This window comes from Papaver somniferum, chromosome 8 (genome assembly GCF_003573695.1).
Source record: "Papaver somniferum cultivar HN1 chromosome 8, ASM357369v1, whole genome shotgun sequence".
NCBI lineage: Eukaryota > Viridiplantae > Streptophyta > Magnoliopsida > Ranunculales > Papaveraceae > Papaver > Papaver somniferum.
In genome coordinates, this window is record NC_039365.1 from 28,476,019 (window position 1) to 28,501,651 (window position 25,633).

Sequence of the window (25,633 nt, forward strand, 5' to 3'; positions counted from 1 at the left end):
AAATCCACTCTTGCATGTCTTCAACAAGAATTTGTTAACACTACATATGGTACGTGTGTGAAATAACACACGTTACCCTGTTGGACACGTATTGTGCAATGTATATTAGGAAATCAGTATTCTTTAGGAAATAAGATGTCTTGTAGTTCAAGTGAATCTGTGTATATATAATGTGTCCAGTATGATAATTGTATTATTGAAAATCAATAGGAACTCAAGTTGTTTCACCTGTTTATTACCTTCTTCTTTAATCTAAACCTAAACCCTAATTCGTTCTAGCTGATCGACTAGTAGTAGATAAGGGATTAAGAAAGGAGATTTTAAATATTGTATTTTACAAAATACCTAGAATTTTCACTCTAAATATTGTATCAGCCGAACTATATATTTTTCCAAGTTCGGCTCATATCCAAAAAATCACGTCAGCCGAACATGATACTGATTTTCCATGAAACACTTAAATTCATACACATTTAGCGGTTAGGCTTTTTATTACATATGTTTTCTCTTGTGTAGCCTTTTCATCGGATGAACCAAACAAAAAAAGTGGAAATTACTAAAAGTATTAAGAAAGTGAAGTATAATGATGGAGAACACCAAGGTCCATATTAAACTCATTAAAATCAATGAGATATTATCTTCAACTTCAAGAGAATGAAAAGACAAACACAACGCAGAAAGAATGAGGTCATTCCGACATCGGACGAAAAAGTTATGGCTAAAACAAGATCGAAAAACTTTAGTATGCAAAGAGAAGGTTCGGCTGATAACTCAACAACACGAGCTAGCCGAACCTAGAGCCTGAAAATCAATATTTTCGAAGTGCTTACAGAGAGAGGTTCGGCTTGAAAGTGATCTAATCGAGTCAGCCAACCTGACAACCACCTGGGGTAAATTTCACTTCTTAGGTTCGGCCGAGAAGGTTTGCAAGGTATTAGCCGAACCTGACACTGTTCTGGGACGTATTCAATACACATTTTGGGGTTCAGATAATAATTGACATTTACGGTTTAGCCGAACTTTTCATAGACACTTTCAGGGTGAAATTTCAAGAACAGTTCGACTCAAAACTCAACTCACTTATCAGCCGAACCCGTTACTGTAACCGTCAAAAACCCTAAGTTTTTAGCAATTTAACCCATTCAATCCATGAAAAACAACAAATAAAAGATTGGGTTTGTAGGGAATACCTTCTTATCCTCATTTCAGTATTTGGAGCTTCAAATGGTTGAATTTCCGATTCAATTTCTGGTTCAATTATAGTTTTTACACCTTCATCTTCAATTGGTTCTTCTTCTTTAATTCATGGATTGGAAGAAGATTTAGAATACCCGACGTTTGCTTTTTTCTTTGTAAGATCCATTATATAGTTCAATTCAACCGATGATCGAATTTTAACGAATCGATAATTAATTACGGTGATGAAAAAAAATTTAAGAGAAAAGGAAGGTGGTTTGGCTGGAGGAAGAAGAAGAGATGTTTAGGATAGTTTATTTTTTGATTTTAGGTTCAAGGGTATATAGATAATTGAACTACACAATAGACACCCCTTATAAGGTCACCTAGGATGGGAAAACTATTTTGTATGCCTTGAAAGTTTTTGGTATGCCTAAAAACAGCCTTCAAAATAAAACCTGGGATAAATATGGTTTCACGAGCAAAACCAAGTACAACAGAACGGCCCAACAAGTAGTCGCCATTCAACTCAACTGCCTTCTTTGCAGCTTCTTCAGTTGCATGCTCAATATGGCAATTCCCCTAAAATCTCCATTTCCAAATAAATAGAAACGCACATCAACAATTTCCCCATCCTGTTTGAAGAGAAGTGGGAATGTTATAAATACCCTCCATTTTCGTTGACCTTGCACAAATACCTCCAAGGGGTAAAAATAATTTTTTCTGGAATCAACTTGAAAAAGTTGCTTTCACTTTTAGAAGTTGCGTCCACTTCTGGAAGCAACTTGTATAAAATAGTGTCTATTTCTGGAAACAACTTGTGCTAGTTGCTTCCACTTTTACAAGGTACACGCATTTTTAAAAACTAAATAAGGGTATACATTAAAGAAGTAGATTTTGAGGGGTATTTAGATAAATTTCTCAGATTTAAAGAACTCTATTAGGATAATGTCATGTAAACTCTGTCATTTTTATGTTTAGCTTTCTGTCATGTATTGGTATATATACCACCTTTCTGTATCAGTGCTAACCACCTAATCATTACCATATTTAGTAACATCTTCTTTTTTTTCAATACTCCTACATGGTATCATTAAGGCCCGATCCAGGTGAAAAATTTGTAGTAAAATATTTTCTAAAAGTTTTACAAGCAGGTTAGTGATTCGACTCACTTGTTCTCTGATCATGATCAAATAATATCTTTCTCAATAATTTTCTGATCTTTCATCAACTTGTTTTATTCAATTTCTCATCAACAATTTACTCGGATCTTGATTTTCTTGAAATCTTGATTTACTTTTTCTTTCAATGCTGAATACTAGAGGATCAATGAGTAATCAAAGTCAGCACCAATCTGCTCAAGATCAACCGAATGTGTGGAATCAATCACAAGTTAAAAATAAAGTTTTCGCTGCTAGTATTTCTGGTAATGATACTGGTCATTTTACTTTACCTATCAATAATATTAATAATTTTGTTTCCATCATACTAGATCATACGAATTTTCTGCTTTGGCGTGATCAATTTGAGTCTGTATTGATCTCAACTGATCTATATGGTCATGTTAATGGTGAAATAACTGAACCTCCATTACAAGTTATCATCAATGGTGTTACTAGTGTCAATCTGAGATGGATTTATTGGCGAAAGGAAGATCGATTTGTTGTTAGTTGTTTGAAAGAAACATTTACAGAAACCCTATCAAGTGAAGTTCTCGGTATGTCATTTGCTCGTGCAATTTGGCAATATCTTGAAGCTAGTTTTAGGTCTCAGTTTGGAGCAAGAAGAAACATGCTACGTAATCAATTACATGGGATATGAAGAGGTTCTGAATCTATCTTTTTTTATTTGCATCATTTAAAGTCCATTGTTGATTCTTTAGCAGCCATCATGATCGTGTCTCAGATGCAGAGAATATGATACTTTTGTAATTTCAGCACAAAATTGTGAAACACCATATACTTTTGGTGAATTTAACTCATGAACAATGGCTCAGTGATCAGGATCAAGTATCCAACAATACTCTTGAAAATCTGCAGCTTTCGGTGGGAGGAATGTTCATAATGGAAACAAGAATGACAAGAGTAAAAGTAAAAACAAGAATAGTCAGGGAAATCATCAAAGGATTGTAATAGGAATGATGTTTCATTTAAAGGTGGCGCTGGTTCTACAAGTTCAAGTGCAGATGCTTTAGATGGTGCTTTTATACTAATAGGACATTTGTGGATTTCTCTACTGTTGAATGTCAGATATGTAAGAAAATAGGTCAATATGCAACAAAATGATTTTTTTGGTATCATCCACCACCAAGTTCTGAGTCTAAGAGTACTGCCAATATTGCTCAAGTTGAAACAACTTTTAGTGGTGTGCAAGTTAATTCAAAAGATTTGTTTGATGATCCTTCTAGAGGTTCTACTTCAACAACTTGGATTTCTGATTCAGGCGCTTCCATACACATGACTGGTGATAAGAATCTCTTTCAGAAACTTCTGCTTACCATGGAAAAGATAAAGTCATTGTAGGTAATGGCAAGACTCTAGACATATCTAAAGATGGCACTTCAACAAACTACTACCAATAGTTTTGAATTGAAGCATGTTTTACTAGTTCCTGAGATTAAACAAAATTTGATATCTGTAGCTCAGTTTTATAAAGATAATTGTTACTAATTTGTGTTTGATCCATGGAGTTTTGAGATTAGAGACCTCAGTTCACATGCTATTTTGGCTTAGGGTAAAATGGTTAAAAACTTGTATCCTATCTCACATATTTCTTTGAATAAAAATGCTCATTTTACATCATACTCTATTGTTATTGTTTCTTCTTCCTCCTTGTGGTATAATTGGTTATGGCATCCATCTAAGAAAGTCATTCAACACATTCTACTGAATCTATAAATCTCATTGCTGATCACGATAATTCGATGCATCATCCTTGTCAAATTGTTAAAATCAAAAACTGTCTTTTCAACTTTCTCCTTCTCATGAGTCTAGCCCATTGACTCTTATTCATTGTGATGTTTAGGGAACTTCTATAATTGTCTCTCATGCTGTTTATAAATACTACATTCTTTTTATAGATGATGATAGTAGATTTCATTGGATTCATCCACATAAACCAAGATGATGGTTAGTTGAGAACCAATTTTCTAAACAAACATGGATGAATTTGCAAGACAAGGCACAAAGTTTAAGAAGATATATAAGATCATTTGACAGTTTTTCATAACAAGCCCATTGGGGATTGTTTTAACCCATATAATGATTTGTTTAGTTTGTACACATAATTTGGATGCTCTTTGTATCGAAAACTAGGAGGTTGGGTCAAGTAGACTTTTGCTTTTGAACCTCCATGAAGAAAAGCATTACTAATGTCAAGCTGCTATATTTGCCAATCAAAATTAACTGTAACAGAGAGGACTAACCTTATTGTTGCAGGTTTAACAACATGAATAAATGTGTCTGTTAGAGCATTGCTCGGTCGAAATTGAAAGCGTTTTTATCTCAATCTTGTTTGTCAAGTTTAGCTGATCAAAACTATATACTTGATTTCTAGTCTACTTATAGCTATGTCTCGGACTAGGATAAAATATGTAGTTGAGATTTAGACTTCACAGCGTTCACAATTTGAAGACGAAGATTTACTGAAGAGCTTGGAGGAACCTCATCAACAAAAGGTATATGGAGACTAAAACTTATCTATCACTCAGAAGTCTTTTCTATTCTATATTCTAAGAGACTAAGTCGTATATCTATATAGACTCTTTTATTACACAGATTTGATATTTTGAGCTGAGTTTATCTTGCTTATCTATTCCTCGAAATATGTGTTTGAAGCTTTTTTGCTTTAGATAAGTTCATCATATTCTTGACGAGTTTAGTTGGAAACAAGTTATTTGTTGGAAACTAAATATTAAGTCAAAAGATGATCATGTAAAATCTACCTTGAACATATTACATGATTTGTGTGAGACAGTCATTTGATGTAAGCTTGAGATGTTTCGTAATGATCATTCGATAATTTAAAAATTAATTGAAAGCTAATAATATGTGTAAGATTACTATTGTCGTCTTCCAAGGATGTTTGAATGATTGAAAGAAGAGTTTAGAATTAACCATGTATGGATACAACACGGTATGCATACCCAGTATGCGAACTGTATTGTGATGATTCAGGTCCGGAACTCTTGTTTGCGTACCTAGTGTGCGAACGGATTTACCTGAGAAGGTCCGGAACTCTTGTTTGCGTACCTCGTATGGGAAGGTTTTTACCTGAGTTGGGTCCGGAACAATTGTTTGCGAACCGGGTTTGCGAGCGGCTAGTCAAGGACAAAATCTGGAACTGCTGTTCGCGTACCTGGTTTGTGAACTCAGTGGTTATGTTCTATAATCAGTCATGTATGATCTTCATACTCATGAACTAAAATATTTATGATATAAGGAATGCAATCTATGCAAACCTTTGCTTAATGTTCATGAATTGATTCTTGAATAAGTACTTTGTACAATCATGAATCAAACCGATTTCGATTTAGTTGGTTCATAAATATTTCTATGAAATGGTGACCAATTGAACAACTCTATTGAAGCACAATTAGATTCATTTGATTATCATTCATGACTGATTGATCTTCATATTTGATCTAGATGTGTTAGATGAATATGGCTAAGTCAAGAAGTGTTCATGTGGCTAACTACGGTTAATTATTATTGAGCCATCAAGTATATACGTTTGGGTACGGTTCACCTATATCTAAATATAGGTATATTTCATTTATGCGTAACAAACTAGGACCATCTAACGGGGGAGAAGCACACTTAGCTTGAATCTTAAATCAGTAGTTCATATAATGGTGAATATCAATTGCTTTATTACTAAGCTATCTTAGCTTTGATTGTAAGCAACCTTGATTTGAAAGACTATATAAGGGATAACTCTAGCACTTGGTAAAACTAATGCCTACACTTTTGTGTGTTCCTGGTTGCAAACTAGAGTTGATTCTCCTTTAGCCAAGAATTTTCCAAAACCATTAATTATGTTAACGACTTAAAGACTTCATCTGGATTCTGAAGCCAGATCCAACTATTTTCTTTGTAGTTGCATATTCTGATCTTAGTTGTTCTATCGTATTGAGTTTTATCTTCTCTAATATTTACTCAAGATTTATCTCCGATAGGTAAGATATAAAAAATAATCACAAAGTCGTCTCAAACTTTGTGATTCAACAATAACTTGTTTTGTTAATCAGTTGGGTTATTGTGAGGTGACTAATATTGTAGGCTGCTCTTCAGGAGTATAAGACCGGATTATTAGTTGGTTCCTGTTCACCTTGATGTATCATAAGATGAAACAAAACTTCATAGGTATTTCTATGGGAGTAGATTTATCTATCGGAATAGACTTATTTGTGGGACACAGATTTGTTTATAAAGTCTCCGGATTTGGGTCATATCAACTCTTAGTTGTGGGTGAGATCATCTAAGGGAATCAAGTGCGCAGAATCCGGTGTGGTTCAAGAGGCGTAAGGAACGCGACTTGATCAGCGTGAGATTGGTTAGGGCTCAACTACATTCCAGTCCGAAGTTAACTTGTAGTGGGATATTTTCTGTATCGGCTTAATACAATGTGGCGTTCAAGTCTAGACTAGGTCCCGAGGTTTTTCAGCACTTGCGCTTTCCTCGTTAACAAAATTTCTGGTGTCTGTGTTATTTATTTTCCCCATTATTTTTGTTTATATAATTGAAATACCACAGGTTGTGCACAAGTCCAATCACAGTTGTTAAGTTCGACTTTGTTTGTTAGATAGTAACTTGATTGACACTTGGATATTGGTCTTTGGTACCATCCAAGTTATTGCCATAACAATCAGGTTCACGGATTTCTATCATGTTGATTTTCTGATTATATTGAGAAATGAGATAAAGCTGTTTGATATCTTTCTTGATTGAGTCTCACTTTTAAGTTGGTTCTCTCGGAATTGTATTGGAGTTTAGACCATACAGATTTCTGAACAAAATATTAGGTGTGGTTGTTATCATGGTTTTTAAAAGCGTACGCCTCACGCTTCGAAGCGTACGCTTCACTCCAAAATTTTCCAAAACGCTTCGACTCGCAATGGTGAAGCGAATCTGCTGTGAAGCGTGTAAAATTCTCTAATAGATGCGCTTCACATACTTCCGGTCCAAATTTAAATTTTCCCGCCCAAAAAATTTAATAGAAAAAATAATGTGAAGTCGCCCAAAAAATTTAATAGAAAAAAAAGAAAATGTGAAGTTCTGAGGGCGGAATTCGAACCCAACTCCTGCAACCTCGCTTATTCTTATCTAAACCACCGAGCCACGGCTACATTTTTGATGAGATTTGGATTTATATTTATTTATACGAATATTATCTTATTAAATTTATATTTCCCAACTAATTTAGAACAACTGTTATTATTTATGGGCGCTTCAAACATCAACTATAAAACGACGCTTCACGATTCAACATAAGTTTCGCTCCTTAAAATTGAAAAACGCTTCACGCTTCGCTTCACGTTTTAAAAACCTTGGTTGTTATACCCCCGCGTTTTCAATGTCAGTATAGTCCAACCCTTCTAACTGATGAAAGACTTTTGCAACAAGTCTTGCTTTATGTATTTCAATAGTACTATATGCATTGTATTTGATTTTGAATACCCATTTCCAGCCAAATAATTTTTGAGAAGGATGATATGGAACATATGTCCAGGTATCTGCATTCTTCAAAGCAATATGTTTATTTTTTATAGCTTTTTTTCCAGACCTTAAGTTTAGCTGCTTGAGAGTAGCATGATCGAGTCTAAACAGTTAAGTGAGAAATATGAGAAGAAGATAGAGCATACTTGGTTGCTAGATATACCTAAGGCTTAAAAACTATACTTTTCTCTCTAGTTTGCATTGAATGATTAGAAGTAGAATAATTATCAGTTGTAGAATCTACAACTGAGTCAGTAGAAGAAGTATCACGAGTAGAAGCATCATAAGCTAATTCTGTATTAGTAACAGTTGTATGTGAAGTTGAAATAACAATGTCCATCATAGCTGGTGTTATAGGAAAATCCATAAAAATAGTATCTTAAGTAGAAGTACTCTTCATTGTAGAGTAAGGAAAGATGTCTTCTTGAAAAACTAGATGCCTTGATACAAAAACTTTGCCACCACTACACCAAATTTAGGGATCAGCAACTCAGATTAGCAACAACTTAAGAACTTTTGTGAATTTTCAGTTGCTAATTTCAGTTGCAAAAAAGTCGCAACAATTTGGAACAGTTACGATTTCAGTTGCGATTCACAACTAAACCGAGTTGTACGTGTGCGAAAAACCTGTGTGGCTGTCCACACTTTCGATTTTTTCCAGCCAAAGTAACAGAATCCTATCTGGTATTTCTACCCTAATCTTATCTCAAGGACGAGATTTTTTTTACTTCCCCCTCTTTTTTCCGTACGACTCATTCTACAACACTCATTCCTTTCTCTATCTGTCTCTATATATTTACTCTATGGGTTTTACTTTCTCTCCCTGTGTCTCTCTGTTTACTCTCTGTTACAGAGAAATTGAGTGTAGAAACTGAGTGAGAAGAGACTTCAATTCTGCAATCGATTCTCACCCAACTCACTGTGTAAGTCTATCTCTCTTTATTCTCTGTCAGATTCGCACTCATTTTTTAATTTAGGTTTACTTTTTCGATTATTAGGTCTAACTTATCTTAGTTGTACTATTGCAGTTGGAAGAATTAATCATCAGCATCATCTAACCGTGATAATCGTTAGGTATAAAGTTTCTTCTCTTTTTTCTTCTTTAAAATTAAAATTTGGGTTTTTGATAGTTGGTTTGTCTGTTAGATTTGAGTGTTTGATAGATGAAATCAGATTTTGCATGTGGTTTTATGTTAAGCTGTTTTCAATTTGGGTGTTTGATAGATTTAGGTATTTGTTTATTTTTAATTTTTATTTTTATTTTTATTTTTTCAAAAAAATAATCAAATAGAAACTAAGATATATCAAGATAAAGCTCTTTGAAATAGAAAACAAAAGAAGATTAATAAATTTTTTTTAGGGAATAGAACACTGAAAGTACACTCTCTCTCTTTACTTATTTTTTTTCTTCAGATTTGGGTGTTTGACTGATGAAATACAATGATTATTTTATGTTAAGATGTTTTTGATTTGGGTGTTTGTTTATTTTGGATTTTGAATTATTTTCAGTATGAAACTCTTGAAATACAAACAAAAGAAGAATATTTTAAAAATTGAAAGAACTAATCGAACCGAAACTAGGTGAAAGTTGTTTTAATGTTGTAGTTTTGCTATCTTGTAGCCAGTTACTAGGTATATGGTGGTTTTACAATATTAAGTATGTTTTGGTTATTTAGTCCTAGTGGTTATACATTGGCTATTTGTAGCTAACTCTCTCGCATACATAAGAGAAGAGTTCTGTCGTTAACTGTTAGGGCCTCGGCAACCCTTAATACCACTAGGAATACTTCATTTAATCTTGTAAAATCTGTATATTGAAGGGTGTCATGTCATATGATATGTACAAGAGGTGGATGAATTGTACTCGTAAGTCCAGAGAATACATAAAAGGTGTCAAGTCATTTATAATGTTTGTCAAGAATAATGGTGGTGAGAGTACGTTGTTCTCATGCCCTTGTAAACATTTTATCAACTGTAACGGTTCAGTGCCACTTGGTGAGATTTCCTTTCATTTTCTCAAACATGGGGTTCAATCTTCGTATACAATGCAGTGTTTTCATGGTGAAAGATCTGTGGTAAAAGCATATAGGGGTAATACTTCAGCAGAAGGTGTGGATGTCAATGTAGAAGATGCAGCTGACAATTTTGAACCTGTAGTCGATCCTTCAGTTAATCTTACTACATCAGATGGTGCAAATGAGAATGTTGGAGAAGGTGTTGGTGTGAATGATGGAGATAGAGTAGATGAGAATGCTGGAACAAGCAGAGTAGATGAAAATTCTGGAACAAGCAGGACTAAGAGAAGACAATATCTGCATGAGCGTGCAAGACAACTGTTGTACGATTTATGTCCTAAAGGAAAAACATATCTTTACGCTTCTATATGTCTGAATAACATCAAGATCCATTATGGAATTTCATACAACAGTGAAAATGTAGTCTTAGATTTGATGAAAGGGTTGCATCCTGAAAGAAACACGTTGCCGTGTAAGTTCTCTGAAGTTAAGAATATGATTCAAGAACTGAGTATGGATTACATAACGTATGATGCATGCGTAAATGACTACATCTTCTGGAAGGATAAAAGTACATTGGTGAAGTGTCCTGTTTGTCAAGAACCAAGATATATAAAAGTTTTCAATGATGAGAGGAAACTTACCCAAGTTGCGCAAAAGACATTTTCCGGTAACTGAAAGGATGATAAGGTTTTACAGTGTACTATGGATAGCAGAGGCAATGCTTTGGAATTCTAAAGCGCAGTCAGATATGAATGTGATGTGATATCCAGTTGATTATGCATCTTGGCGGTGTGCTGATAAGTTTCCTCCAGAGTTTGCTAAGGATCCACAGAATGTTAAACTCGGGATAACAACAGACAGCTTCAACCCAAATGGATAGTTTGGTCCGAATTATAGTTGTTGGCTGGTAATTCTCCAGCCTTACAAACTTGCTCCTTCGTATCACATGTTGCAGGAGTTCTCGATGTTGGCACTATTGATATTAGTCCCAAGAGCAACAAGGAAGATATAGATGTCTACTTAATAGATGAGTTGAAACAATTAAGGAATGAAGGTGCTATAACATACGACGCTTCCAGTTAGACAGAATTTATGATGAAAGCGAGGTTGTTATGGTCTATCCATGATTATGCATGGATAGACCATCCAGTATAAGATGCAGTCATTTACGCATGCCCAACTTGTGGTCTATCCATGATTATGCATGGATACCCATGAGTCACACATCCAGGATTTGGGTACTTTTTATGGATGTGTGACTCATGGGTATTATGCATGCCCAACTTGTGGAGAAGCTACAGTTGATGAGTGGCTGCCGTTCAGCAAGAAGATCTGTTACATGGGACATCGTAGGTGGATGCCATCAAAACACAAGCATAGAGATGATAAATTGAATTTCGCTATAAGGGTAGAACACGGTAAAGATCCATGACCACTAACAAGGCAGCAGGTTCAAGAGATGGCATATAATATTAAATGCAAAAAAGGGAAAAGAAAAAAACCAGCAAAGAAATGTAAAATAGGATTTGAATACGGTGTCGATGAAGAAGAAGAGGTATCTGACCAATCTTTGTTTTCAAGAAGGTCCATTTTATATGATTTTCCAAACTGGAGTTCAAACTCTATCCGACATTACACTGATGTTATGCATACGGAGAAGAATATAACAGAGCATATTATAAATACTGTAATAGGGAATAACAAGTCAAAGGACGGTCTTAATGCGCGCAAGGATTTGGAGGCTATGAGAATTAAAAGGAAGTTATGGCTGCAAACAGATGAAGTGACTGGTAAAACATCAACGACAGATGGAAGTTTTCCAATGACGAAAAGTAGAAAGTTGCTTTTTGTACTATCTTGAAGAACTTTAAGGTCCCTTCAAATTTTTATTTCAATCCTCGCAACAACGTCAGCGTCAATCCTCCGGAGATAAGGAATCTAAAGTCTCATAATTACCATGTTATAATGCAACATCTATTTCCTTTACTGGTTCATATAGCGACATCACTATCTAAAAATCTCCGAATTGCACTTCTGCGGATAAGTATATTTTTCAAAGTTCTGTGCGCGAAGGTTATTAACAGAGAACATCTCTTAAAAGAAAAAGAAAGTCTGGTGGAAGCAATGTGTGTACTGGAAAAGCATTTTCCTCCATCATTTTTCGTTATTCGCATTCTCCAGATAGTGCACCTAGTGGATGAAGCTTTAATATGCGGTATGATCATATTTAGGTGGATGTACCCCTTTGAGAAGTAACTACCCAACTTACCTTGTTTTAGAATTTATAATTTGAGAAGTTGGCATTATTGAACTGCGATATTGAACACTAGTTGAAATTTTTGTTACTGACTTTTACAGGTTAATGAAAGATTTCAAAGGATTGGTGCGCAATAGAAGGTACATTAACGGGTGCATTGCAAGAGGTTATACGTTGTGAGAAGCTAGCTTATACTGTATGGAGGACATATCATAAGATGGTGGTGTCACTCATAAACATACTCGACATAGCTTTCTGGATGATTCTGGCGAGTTTGCTGATGAAATGCCTTTAAGTAATGCTAAGGACTTTCACTTGAACCAAGTGCACTTTGTGAAAAAGCGGGGGTTTAACAACCTCACCCAATATTTCTCTTAGCAATCAGAATGGACTAACTCCAATATACTTTCAAGAGAATCAACTAGACAATTAGAATCAATCTTAAGAAGAGTATATCAAAGAGTTAATATCTCCATCTCTCAATTCAATCTGCAATCAGCAAATAGGAATCTGCGAGCCCGATTGAATATATGAGATATAACTTGAACGGTACCAAAGGCCAATGTTCAAGGATCAATCAATTTCAATCAAAAACCAAAGGTTGGATTTACCAATTGATCGATTCAACGCACAACCTGTGATATTTCAATTATATAACAAAATATAATGCAGAAAAGAAATAACACAGACACCAGAAGTTTTGTTAACGAGGAAACCGCAAATGCAGAAAAACCCCGGGACCTAGCTAGTCCAATTTTGAACACCACACTGTATTAAGCCGCTACAGATACTAGCCTACTATAAAGCTACCTTCGGTCTGGAATGTAGTTGAACCCTAATCAATCTCACACTGATTCAAGGTACAGTCGTGCTCCTTATGCCTCTGATCCCAGCAGGATAATACACACTTGATTTCCTTAGCTAATCTCACCCACAACTAAGAGTGGCTACGACTCAAAGTCGAAGACTTGATAAACAAATCTGTCTCACACAGAAAAGTCTATAGGAATAGATATATTTGTCTCCCACAGAAAAACCTACGAGTTTTTTGTTCTGTCTTTTGATAAATCAAGGTAAACGGGAACCAATTGATAACCAGACTTATATTCAACAACCTAGTATTATCAATCACCTCACAATAATCTTAATCGATTAACGAAACAAGATATTGTGGAATCACAAACGATAAGACGAAGATGTTTGTGACTACTTTTCTATCTTGCCTATCGGAGATATAAATCTCAAAGCAATCTTACGATTGTACTCAATCACGATAGAAAACAGCAAGATCAGATCACGCAACTACAGATAAAATAGTTTGTTCTGGCTTCACAATCCCAATGAAGTCTTCAAGTCGTTAACCTACAGGGTTTCGTGAAAAACCTAAGGTTAAAGGAGATCGACTCTAGCTTATGCAACTAGTATCACACAGGAGGTATGGGGATAAGGTTTCCCATTTGCTAGAGTTCTCCTTTATATAGATTTCAAATCAGGGTTTAATATCTAAGTTACCTTGGTAACAAAGCATTCAATATTCACCGTTAGATGAAAACCTGATTAGATTCAAGCTAATATTTTTCAACCGTTAGATCGAACGTAGCTTGTTATACATAAATGAAATGTAACTTCATTTAGGTTTGAGTAACCATACCTAAACGTGTACACTTAGTTGGTTCATAATTTCCATAGAGATACTTCATGACCAAAAGAAAAACACATATCAACTGAAAAAGTGAGGGGTCTAACAACCACATCCAATATTTCGATTAGCAATCTATATGGACTAACTTCAATATAATTTTAAGAGAATCAACTAGATAGTCAGAATCAATCTTAATAAAAGTACATCAAAGTGTTATATCTCTCTTTCTCGATTCAATTCTTACTCAAACAAATAGAAATCTTCGAGTCAAATTGAATACAAGAGAAATCACTTGAACGGTACCAAAGACCAATGTTCAGGTATCAATCAACAACCAAAGGTTGGATTTCCCAGTTGATTGATTTAACGCACAACCTGTGATATTTCAATTATATAACAAAATATAATGTGGAAAAGAAATAACAAAAACGCCAGAAGTTTTGTTAACGAGGAAACCGCAAATGCAGAAAAACCCCGGGACCTAGTCCAGATTGAACACACACTGTATTAAGCCGCTACAAACACTAGCATACTACAAACTAACTTCGGTCTGGACTGTAGTTGAATCCCAATCAATCTTTCACTGATCCAAGGTACAGTTGCTCCTTACGTCTCTGATCTCAGCAGGATACCACGCACTTGATTCCCTTAGATGATCTCACCCACAACTAAGAGTTACTACGACCCAAAGTCGAAGACTTTAATAAAAAAATCTGTATAACACAGAAAAGTCTACGGTAATAGATAAATCTGTCTCCCAGAGAAATATTCACGAGTTTAATTGATAAACCGGACTTATATTCCTGAAGAATAGCTCAGTATTATCAATCACCTTACAATAATCTTAATCGACTAGCGAAAAAAGATATCGCGGAATCAGAAACAATGAGACGAAGATGTTTGTAACTTATTTTATATCTTTCCTATCATAGAAATCAATCTCAAGCCAATCTTATGATTGTACTTAGTACGATAGAAACAACAAGATCAGATCACACAACTACAAGAAAAGTAATATCCGTCTGGCTTCATAATCCCAATGAAGTCTTCAAGTCGTTAACCTACATGGTCTCGGTAGAAACCTAAGGTTAAAGGAGAATCGACTCTAGCTAATACAACTAGTATCACACAAGAGATGTGGGGATTAGGTTTCCCATTTGCTAGAGTTCTCCCTTATATAGTCTTTCAAATCAGGGTTTGCAATCAATGTTAGATTAGTAACAAAGCATTCAGTATTCACCGTTAGATTCATGTCAATATCTTTCAACCGTTAGATCGAAACTTAGCTTGTTACAAGTAAATGAAATGCACGTTTATTTAGGTTTGTGTAACTGTACCTAAAAATGTACATCTAGTTGGTTCAACAGTAGTTAACCAAATGGTTAGCCATATGAGCACTTTCATATCAACCATATTCTTCTTTACCGTAACTAGTTCAAATAACTCAAATGAAATAGTTAGAGAGTTGTTCAATTGCTTAGATCTTATAGAAGTACACAAGACACAATCGAAGCAAAAATGATTTGATTCACTCGAATCGATTCATGAACTTTATAGCCACGGTTTGAAAACTTGCATTCCTTAGTTTATATAAGTTTAAGTTCACGAATAATCATTTTTAGAAAATAACCAACTTAAGTACGCGGACTGGTACGTGGACTTAAGTACCCACAATAAGTTCGTTTTGAATTCACAAACTCCAGCAGAAATTCTCGGGATGAGAACTTCCGACAGTACGCGGACATGGTACGCGGACTCTAGTTCCGGTTTTCTTGAGCAGCAAAGAATGCATACTTTGGTTCAAGGAATAAGGACTTATACATGTAAGAGTTACCACACAATGCTCATATCCTACCATGGTTATATAATCTAAACTCTCATTTCAATCATTGAACATTCTTAGAGGACGTTATATAGTTGTTATTCACACACTATTTTTCGTAAAAGAAATTTTCTAGTAATTGAAACTTAATATGACTTTCGTCACTAGTAAAGATGAACTTGTCCAAATCGAAAGCTTACCAACATATTTCGAGAAATAGATAAGCGAGATAAACTCGACTCGAAATAGCAAATGTATATAATCAAAGTCGATATAGCAAAACGACTTTTGTCTCAAGATATGAGATAGAGTAGATAGACTTTTGAGTGATAGATAAGTTCAAGTCTCCACATACCTTTTAGTCGATGCAGTTCCACCAGTTCCTTGAGTAGTCCTTCGTCTTTGTATGATGATCGCCATGGAGTCTTGAGCTCAACTACACTTTCTATCCTAGTCCGAGACTTAGCTGTAAGTAGACTAGAAATCAGGACTTATAGTTGTGATCACTAATATTGACAAACATGCTTGTGATAGCAACGCATGCGAGTTCGACCGAGCAGTGCTCTAACATCAACTTTTTAGATGCAATCATATAACCGAAACTAAATGCAAACTGGCTTCAGTTCCGTGGAATGATGGCAACAGACTTCAGTTCCGTGGAAGGATGACGACTGGCTTCAGTTCCGTGGAATGATGGCGACTGGCTTCAGTTCCGTGGAAGGATGACGACTGGCTTCAGTTCCATGGAAGCATGACGACTGGCTTCAGTTCCGTGGAAAGATGACGACTAGCTTCAGTTCCGTGGAAGGATGGCGACTGGATTCAGTTCCGTGGAATGGTGGAAACTGGCTTCAGTTTCGTGGCTACCAAACGGTGGTGATGGCGTTACTTGACCACGGAGCGGGCGGAAAATGGTGTTGTTGGCTTGACCACAAAACGGGCGGAGATGGCGCTGCTGGCTAGGTCCGTTGAAAAGTGGAGATTACGCTGCAACTTTGGGCCATGGACCATCGATGTTGACGCTGCAACTTCGTCCACGGAGCGCTGATTATGGTGTTGAAATCGGCCACGAACTTTTGATGTTGGCGCTCGGAGCGTTGGCGCTGGCTTGACCAAGGACTGTTGCAGGTTGAGCGGCTTGTGTTCCTCGTGCTAGAGCGTTGCTGGTTTGGTCATGAATCATAAGTGTGGTGCGCCCAGTCATCTATTCCCGTTCATGGAGAAATAAGTAATCCTTATTATGTTCAAACTTTAGAAACTCCGTCCGCATGAAAAGAGGTATCCACCCTCTTCTGTTTCTGTCGATCGTCCGGATCCGTGTTTTCGTCTGCAGTGGCTCTTCAGTGGATTCCAAAATTTAACAGACTCCACTGCATTCTTGAGAAGGATGGATGAAACATATGCTCGGCAACGATCATGTCAGGGCTAATCTTGGATATTGTGGTTGCGTTGTCGATCCATCCTTGAGTTTAGGTTGTTCGGTTCCTGGACCTTCTGATCGCGATGACAATATGCCGTGGATGCTTTATGGTCAAAATCTTCCGTAGACACTGGATGAAATAAATGAGTTGGGAGACGATCTGTTGCCGATGTGCTGCTATCAAGTCTTCAAGGACTTTGTTCCAAGCGACATCCTTCGAACCATCTTCGGAATCTTGGACTATCGTATGGAATGGGATGCGGTGAGTAGTCCCCAGTTATACTTCTGTTAGATCTGATGGTATAGACAAATATGTGAATGTATCTTTGTGGCATGCTTTTGGAGTCTTCAATGCGCATGTACGGCTTCATGTTGAGAAATTCCCGCGGCTTGTAAAACTTCGACAGTGATGATGTTGAAATCAGAAATAGCCTGGTTGAGGGGAGTGAAACCGTCCCATGGTGGTAGTCCCCATGTGTAGCCTACTTTCATTGCATTTCCTTGAATCCACGTCCACGGTATTTCATACAAGGTTATTGTACTCTTCTGGATGTGACGCTGGGATATTCAAAATATCACATGGACGAAATATTCTGGATAGCGAAGAGGTAGAAATGAGAGAGTTATGTTGTTTATCATGGCTCCCTCTGTTTCTTCAAGAAAATGTTTCAGCCGCGTCTCTGGAATTATCTCATGAGTCTTTGATGGTCATCGGGATGGACTGCGATGAGCAGTCCCCAGTCGCACATTTCTTTAGTTTCTTAAGTTGTTTCCTATGAGTAGGCTTGGGATCCATCGCGGCCTCGTAAAGTGTTGCAGGCGTCTTCTAGACAGAGAGGTGATGATATTCTTGCGTTATGCCCTTGAAGAGTAGATGACCTTGTCGTGGCTATGACCTTTTGGTTGACTGTATCTTCTGAGCTTTGATAGTGAAGGGAGTCGGTGTAGATCCTCATTACCCAAGTATGGTTTACATGTTTCCATCTTGTATGGTCTGTGGGTTGACCATGATAAAGACATCACCATCGTGCGTTCGTACTGGTGATTTTGTTACTTCTTCCACGTGAAACTAAAATATGGAGGAGTACGGGTTACCTTTGTAGTGATTGCTGCTACGGTGAAGCTCTGGATGGTATCAACAAACGAGCGGCAACGGTTCTTGGCAGCAGATGTGATCAGAAGAGACTACATTGTCATGGGAACAAAGTAGGTTGGATGGAATTGTATGGGCATCCATGGGAGTAAAGGGATTGGCTGGATGCGTAAGCGAGCAAACTGTCCATGACCACGAGTTTTGGCGGGATGGATCAAAATGTGGCATGACTACGAAGATTGGCTGGCTGCGTTCATGATCCTTGACATGGGGAGTGTGGTGGAACGACCCTTTACAGGAAGGAGTGGTGGTCACTGCACGATCCTTGGTATGAGGGAGCGGCGGCCACGGGAAAGAACCTTGACAGGAATGAGGTGTTGAAGCGGCTTCGGCTCTTGGAGAAGACGTTGAAACTTAAGGAGCCAAACGCTGAAGCTTCAGCTTCAGATTCTGGAGTAGCTTATGAAGAGAACGCTGAAGCAGGGTGGCTGCTGGAGCGAAAGTTGTAGCGGAGCTACTGCTGGAGCGAAAGTTGGAGCGGAGCGGCTGCCGGAGCGAACGTTGAAGCGGAGCGGCTGCCGGAGCAAACGTTGAAGCGGAGCCGCTGCTGGAGGTCGTTGAGGTGGAGCGGCTTCTAGAGAGAACTTTTAAGCGGCTCCTGGAGAGAAACGTAGAAGCAGCTCCTTATCTTCGATTGACGATATGTGCAATATGACTGGCCAAACCGTCTCCGAGGACGTAATCTCAAGATGGAAGTTCCATCGTGACATGTGTGTAGATTACGAGTTCAATGCTCCCTAGTTCGCTGAGGGTTTTACCGAGACCCAAAAATTTGTAGGCCGAGGATATCGAAGGACCTTCCGTGGATGTGATCAAACAACAGGAAGCGGAAATCGAAAGGTTGTCCAAAAAGTTGAAGCTGAAACGGGCGGCTCTCCGAAGCATGAAGGAGGCTTTCTCTAAGAAGAGCAAGCCATTACTGAATGGCTTCCCTTGAATGCACTTCTGTCTTCTGAACTTTATTTGCTTAGGTTTTTTTTTTTGAAAGGCAAATGAAACGCTTAGTTCATGGTTTGATTTTCTAGATCTTTTGGGATGATAGATAATTGTTACCCATGGGGGTTTTGGATTATTCTTTGGAATGAGTTATTTTAGAATAATGTTATTTTTATTATGACTGTAAGTAACACAAAAATTCCAGGAGAGTCATGGAATCGTGAATTTGTATGACGGTGGAAAGTATGGGATGAATTTTGGGAATAACATGGTTTTTGGTTTCAACGATGTTGATGGTGGTTTTCAACTTAGGGTTAAAATTGTAGACCTTATATCTGACATGACGTCACTACAACCACTAGCACATTTATTGAATCATTCAACATGCCTACGTAAAAATTACTGGGGTACCTTTTTCTATATACGCTATATTCCACGACAGAACCCTCGGTACTGACTGGCATCATCTCTACACATGCCAGCCGCACATGCTATCCAAACGTGCCAATGGGATACCATGCCAGCCACATCTCCGCGCCAAAGGCATGCCGACCATGCCAGCCGCACCAAAGTTCCAATGGCATACCATGCCATCCACATCTCCGCGACAAGGCATGCCAACCATGCCAGCCCCACCACAGTGCCAATGGCATACCATGCAAGCCACATATCCGCGCCAAGGCATGCCAACCATGCCAGCCGTACCACAGTGCCAATGGCATACCATTCCAGCAACATCTCCGCTCCAAAGGCATGCCAACCATGCCAGCCGCACCACAATGCCAATGACATACCATGCCATCCACATCTCCGCGCCAAGGCATGCCAACCATGCCAGCCGCACCACCGTGCCAATGGCATGCCATGCCAGCCGCACCATTGTGCCAAAGGCATGCCATGCCATCCACATCTCCGCGCCAAGGCATGTCATGCCAGCCACATCTCCGCGCCAAGGCATGCCAGCCGCACCACCGTGTCAATGGCATGCCATGCTAGCCACATCCTCGCGCCAAAGGCATGCCGATCATGCTAGCCGCACCACCGTGCCAATGACATGTCATGCCAGCCACATCTCCGCGCCAAGGCATGTCAACCATGCCAGCCGCACCACTGTGCCAAAGGCATGCCATGCCAACCACATCTCCGCACCAAGGCATGCCATGCCAGCCACATCTCCGCGCCAAGGCATGCCAACCATGCCAGTCGCACCATTGTGCCAAAGGCATGCCATTCCAGCCACATCTCCGCGCCAAGGCATGTCGACCATGCCATCCGCACCACTGTGCCAAAGGCATGCCATGCCAGCCACATCTCCGCGCCAAGGTAGTAAATCACATGGAGTAATTTGTTTTCTCGCTAACCTAGCACAACGCCTACAACATAATCTGAAGCATCACACATAATTTCAAAGGGTAGGTTCCAGTTAAGTGCCTGGACTATCGGGGCAGTAGTGAGTAAAGTTTTAAGCTTATCAAAATCCTTTAAGCAAGCATCATCAAAGACAAACTTAACATCTTTTGCAAGCAAATTGCAAAGAGGTTTAGAAATCAAGCTAAAATCCTTAATGAATCGACGGTAAAAACCTGCATGCCCTAAGAATGACCTAATATATTTTACGGTTTTTGGGACCTGTAGAGTCTTAATAAGGTCAATTTTGGCTTTGTCTACCTCTATACCCTTTGAAGAAACGATGTGCCCTAAGACAATTCCTGATTCAACCATGAAATGGCATTTTTCCCAATTAAGCACTAAGTTCTTTTCCTTACACCTAGTCAACACTAATGTCAAATGATGCAAGCACTCATCAAAAGATGAACCAAATACTTAAAAATCATCCATAAAGACCTCTAAGAACCGTTCTACCATGTCAGAAAATTTGCTCATCATGCAACGCTGAAAAGTCGCAGGGGCATTACAAAGCCCGAAAGGCATGCGTCTATATGCAAGGGTACCAAAGGGACGGGTAAAAGTGGTTTCTCCTGGTCTTCTGGGGCAATAACGATCTGATTATAACCGGAGTAGCCATCTAAGAAGCAATAGTGATTATGTCCAGCTAATTGCTCTAGCATTTGGTCGATAAAAGGAAGAGGAAAGTGATCCTTCCTTGTGACCTTGTTCAATTTCCTATAGTCAATACACACACGCCATCACGTGGTCACTCGGGTTGGGATTAATTCATTATTATCATTTTGGACTATAGTGATACCTGATTTCTTGGGGACAACCTGAACAGGGCTGACCCACTTACTGTCTGAAATTGGGTAAATAATACCCGCATCTAACAAGTTAAGCACCTCTTTTCGAACTACCTCTTTCATGTTAGGGTTCAGTCGACGTTGCATCTCCCTAGAAGGTTTGGAGTCTCCCTCTAAATGAATCTGATGCATACACACAGTAGGACTTATACCCTTAATGTCTGCTATAGTCCATCCTAAAGCTTCCTTATTGTCTTGAAGTACTTTTACTAGCCTACTTTCCTGATCACTATCCAAATCGGAAGCTACAATCACAGGTAAAGTCTCAGATGGGCCTAAAAACACATACTTTAGAGTATCGGGTAGTGGTTTAAGGTCCAACTTCAGGGGATTTTCTAAAGAAGGAATTAGGGTAGTCTCAGAAACTGGTAATGGTTCGAACCTAGCTTTCCATCTATCAGTGTCTAACACGGGGGTAGAATCTAATAGAGCATTCACCTGTTCAATAGTGCTATCGTCGTCAAAATCTAAACCAAAATGGGATAGATAACTTTCTAATGGGTCTTCATACAAAATGTTTGGTAATGACTCCTGAACTAAGGCTTCTATCATGTTCACCTCTTCAACACATGTGTCATCTAGCTCATGAGGTTACTTACTGACATTAAAAATGTTCATCTCCATAGTCATATTACCAAAAGATAAACTCATCACACCATTTCGACAGTTAATGATCGCATTAGACGTAGCTAAAAATGGGCGACCTAAAATCATAGGTATTTGGTTCTCTGGGTCAGGGACATGTTGGGTATCTAGGACCACGAAATCCACTGGATAAATAAACTTGTCGACCTCAATAAGAACATCCTCGATAACACCTCTAGGGATTTTAAAAGACCTATCAGCTAATTGCAGTGTCATCTGAGTAGATTTCATTTCACCAAGTCCTAGCTGTAAGTATACATGGAATGGCAGTAAGTTCACACTGGCTCCTAAGTCAAGTAAAGCTTTTTCTACCCGGAAGTTACCTATTGTGCAAGCAATGGTAGGAGAACCTGGGTCTTTGTACTTTGGAGTTGTGGTGTTCTGAATGATTGAACTTACGTGACTAGCTAAAAAGGCTTTCTTATGGACGCTAAGTTTTCGCTTTCGCGTACACATATCCTTAAGGAACTTGGCATAAGCAGGAATTTGCCTAATTGCATCTAATAAAGGAAGGTTTATGGTAACTTGCTTAAAAACCTCCAATATGTCATTAAAGTTCGACTCATTTTTTGTTGGTATTAATAGTTGGGGAAATGGGGCTCTAGGCATAAAATCAGACCTTTCAGGAACCGAATTCACATCATCAGAAACTTTATCAGTCTCCTCAGCTACTGGTCCTGAGAGGTGAGATTCTGAGGGGTGAATTACAATATGTTCACTATCGGGCATGGTTACCTTATTGTCTACAACTCTACCACTCCTAAGGGTTCTAACAACATTCAATTGATTCGATGGTTTTGCACCTAATTCATGAAGTCCTCTAGGGTTGGTTGTGTTTGACTAGGAAACTTACCTTTTTATCTCAAAGAATCACTTATCAGACCAACCTGGGTTTTTAACTCGGAAATAGCCTGACTATTTTCTTGTTCTATCCTGTTACTAGCTTGTAGACTATATTCTACGGATAACTGAAATTTTGCAGTTTGCTGAGTTAACAAGGCGAGAGATTCCTCTAAACTTAGGATTTTCTTATCTGACTGATTCTGAAACTGAGCTAGTCCTGAAGGATTCTTAGTATAGCCAAAACCTGGGGGAGCATTAGAATTACTAAATTGACCTTGACTTTGGCCCTTAGACCACGAAAGGTTCGGATGGTTTCTCCAACCAGGATTATAGGTTTCTGAATATGGGTCAATCTTTTGACGGTTATCAAATCTAGTGTTATTATAAAGAGCATTGGCTTGCTCTTCAATATTCTGGCCTTCCCAAAAAGGCTCCACTCTACCACTAGTCTGGCCCACTTCTAAAGCTTCTAACCTTTTTGCTATAGCAACAATTTTGGCATCTGATTCATAGCCTCCTTCTACCCTATTAACATTTCCTCTACTTAAAAGAATTTTTTTCTGGGGTGCCCTACTATTTTCCCATTGCTGGGTTTTTTCGGCGATTTCATTAAAAATTTCCATCGCCGCATCAACAGTTTGGTTTTCAAATCCACCAGTGCATAGAGACTCAACCATGGTCGGTGTGGAATAATCTAAACCCTCATAAAGGATCTGAACTAGCCTAACCTTTTCTAAACCATGATGAGGACACTGGGTTAATAAATCATTGAACCTTTCCAAATACCTATATAAAGATTCTCCCTCTTGTTGTGAAAATGTGCATATTTGCGTCCTAATAGACGATGTTTTGTGCCTAGGGAAAAACTTATTGAAAAAGGCAGATGTAAGTTGTTCATATGTCTCAATTGACTCAGAGTCCAAACTATATAGCCACGACTTGGACTTATCTTTCAGGGAAGATGGGAATAACCTAAGTTTCAAAGCATCGTCATCTAAGCCTCTAATTCTTAGAGTACTAAAAATTTCCTCAAAATCCCTAACATGGTAATAGGGGTTTTCATTTTCTTTCCCTAAAAAGATTGGGAGCATCTGTAAGGTCCCAGGTTTCAGTTCATAGGGTGCCTCCGTTTCAGCTAATTAACTTAATACACGAAGGACGAGTAGTCCTAGTCGGATTCAACAAAGCTTTTAAAGTTGCCATTTCTGGCACTATCGGAATATTAGGGATTGTCTCCTCAAGCGGACGTTCAAAAACGGACTCTTCAAAAATCGTACTTTCTAAATTAAGGTAATCGAGACGTTTAGAACTACTAGGTTTCTCTTTAACAAATCTACCTAGGGCGTCTCTTTTACGTTCAGGCATGCAAAAAAAATAAGGAAGGGGATTTTATTCAATCACAAAACAAGGCTGACTCAACCTAATCAAACCTATTGATTTCTAGCAAACAAAAAGCATGATGGCTCCACTTAGATTGTTTCTAGACCAGCTTCTAATCCTTCGAAAGCGAATTCGTTACAATTTAAGCAAACCCCTCTGGAATCAATCCGAGTTAAAGTAAGTTGAATAGAGGCGAGGGAAGCTCGGTGGAGCTTTGATACCCAAGGCCTCACCGGTTACAAGGCGGAGTAGTCACGCATTCAACTTACAGAAATCGTCAAGAACTTCGAAGTATGCTTAAAAGGGTAACCAATATTTTTCGAATGACTTTCCTGTTAAGCTCGTTACCCTATCGGTCTCGTTCTAGTCAAAATTTTAGGCTTAGGTTCGCGTAGGTTACGTGTTCCTAAAGCGGGGAAGAAGAGAACGGTGATGAAATCCGAACCCTTATCTTGTATGGCCATGCCTTGCCCTTTACTAGAAAAATAAATGTCCGTATTCAGTCCTCAACATATATGCATACGAAGGAGTCCAGTAACTCGCTGACAGGGGATTCGCGAGTGTTTAGAATCTTACCTCCCGTTACAGACGGGGGATGAATCGGTTGTAGTCGACTCGGGCCACTGATTCCAATGTCAAGTATACGAACCCAAGGTGCAGAGACAATATCGTAATTGTCCTCCTTCTCTGCAAACAGTTTATATTTAAAGTACCCTTCCGTAGGGTAATAAAAAAAAATGTCCCAAAGTCCAAAAGTCCAAAAAGAAAATAAAAATTACAAAATAATAAACCCTAATACAGTTGTTTTCTTTTTTTCTAAAAGAAAATAAACAAACCCTAAAATAAAATTGTCTTCTTTTCTGTTCTTTTTGCTTTAATCTTTAGCTCCAAGTCTTTATGAAATCACCAAACTCTTTGGCTCAATTTTCTTTATGATTCAGAACCTGTAGACACAAGATAAATACCCAAAAACATAAAAAAGAACAAAAATAATAATAAAAAAATAAATAAATCTAAAACCCTAAAAACAAGTCCCCGGCAGCGGCGCCAAAAATTGATGTGATTTGTAGATAGTGGTAAAAAGTGATTCGATTCTCGAACTTGTGAAGGATAACTTTAGACTTAAATTCAAAACTAAGTAGAAAACTCGCTAATAATTATAACAAACACCGACAAAGTTGGTACCAATATTAAAAGAACACTGAGGCTAAGATTCCACTATTTTCCAAGTTCAAAGTGATTTAATCCAATATTTATATTCATGCAATTTTTTCGTTCACTTTGATTCTAAACTATTGTAAGAAGTAGATTCTCAAAATAACAAGTGTAAATCCGAAGCATAGAACATCAAAAACCATGGTCCAAGCATG

General features: G+C 38.1%; 1 pseudogene; it reads left to right on the forward strand.

Annotated features, from left to right (window-relative positions):
- Positions 1-23,618: 23,618 nt before the first annotated feature.
- Positions 23,619-23,718, forward strand: LOC113307093 (annotated as a pseudogene).
- Positions 23,719-25,633: the final 1,915 nt, after the last annotated feature.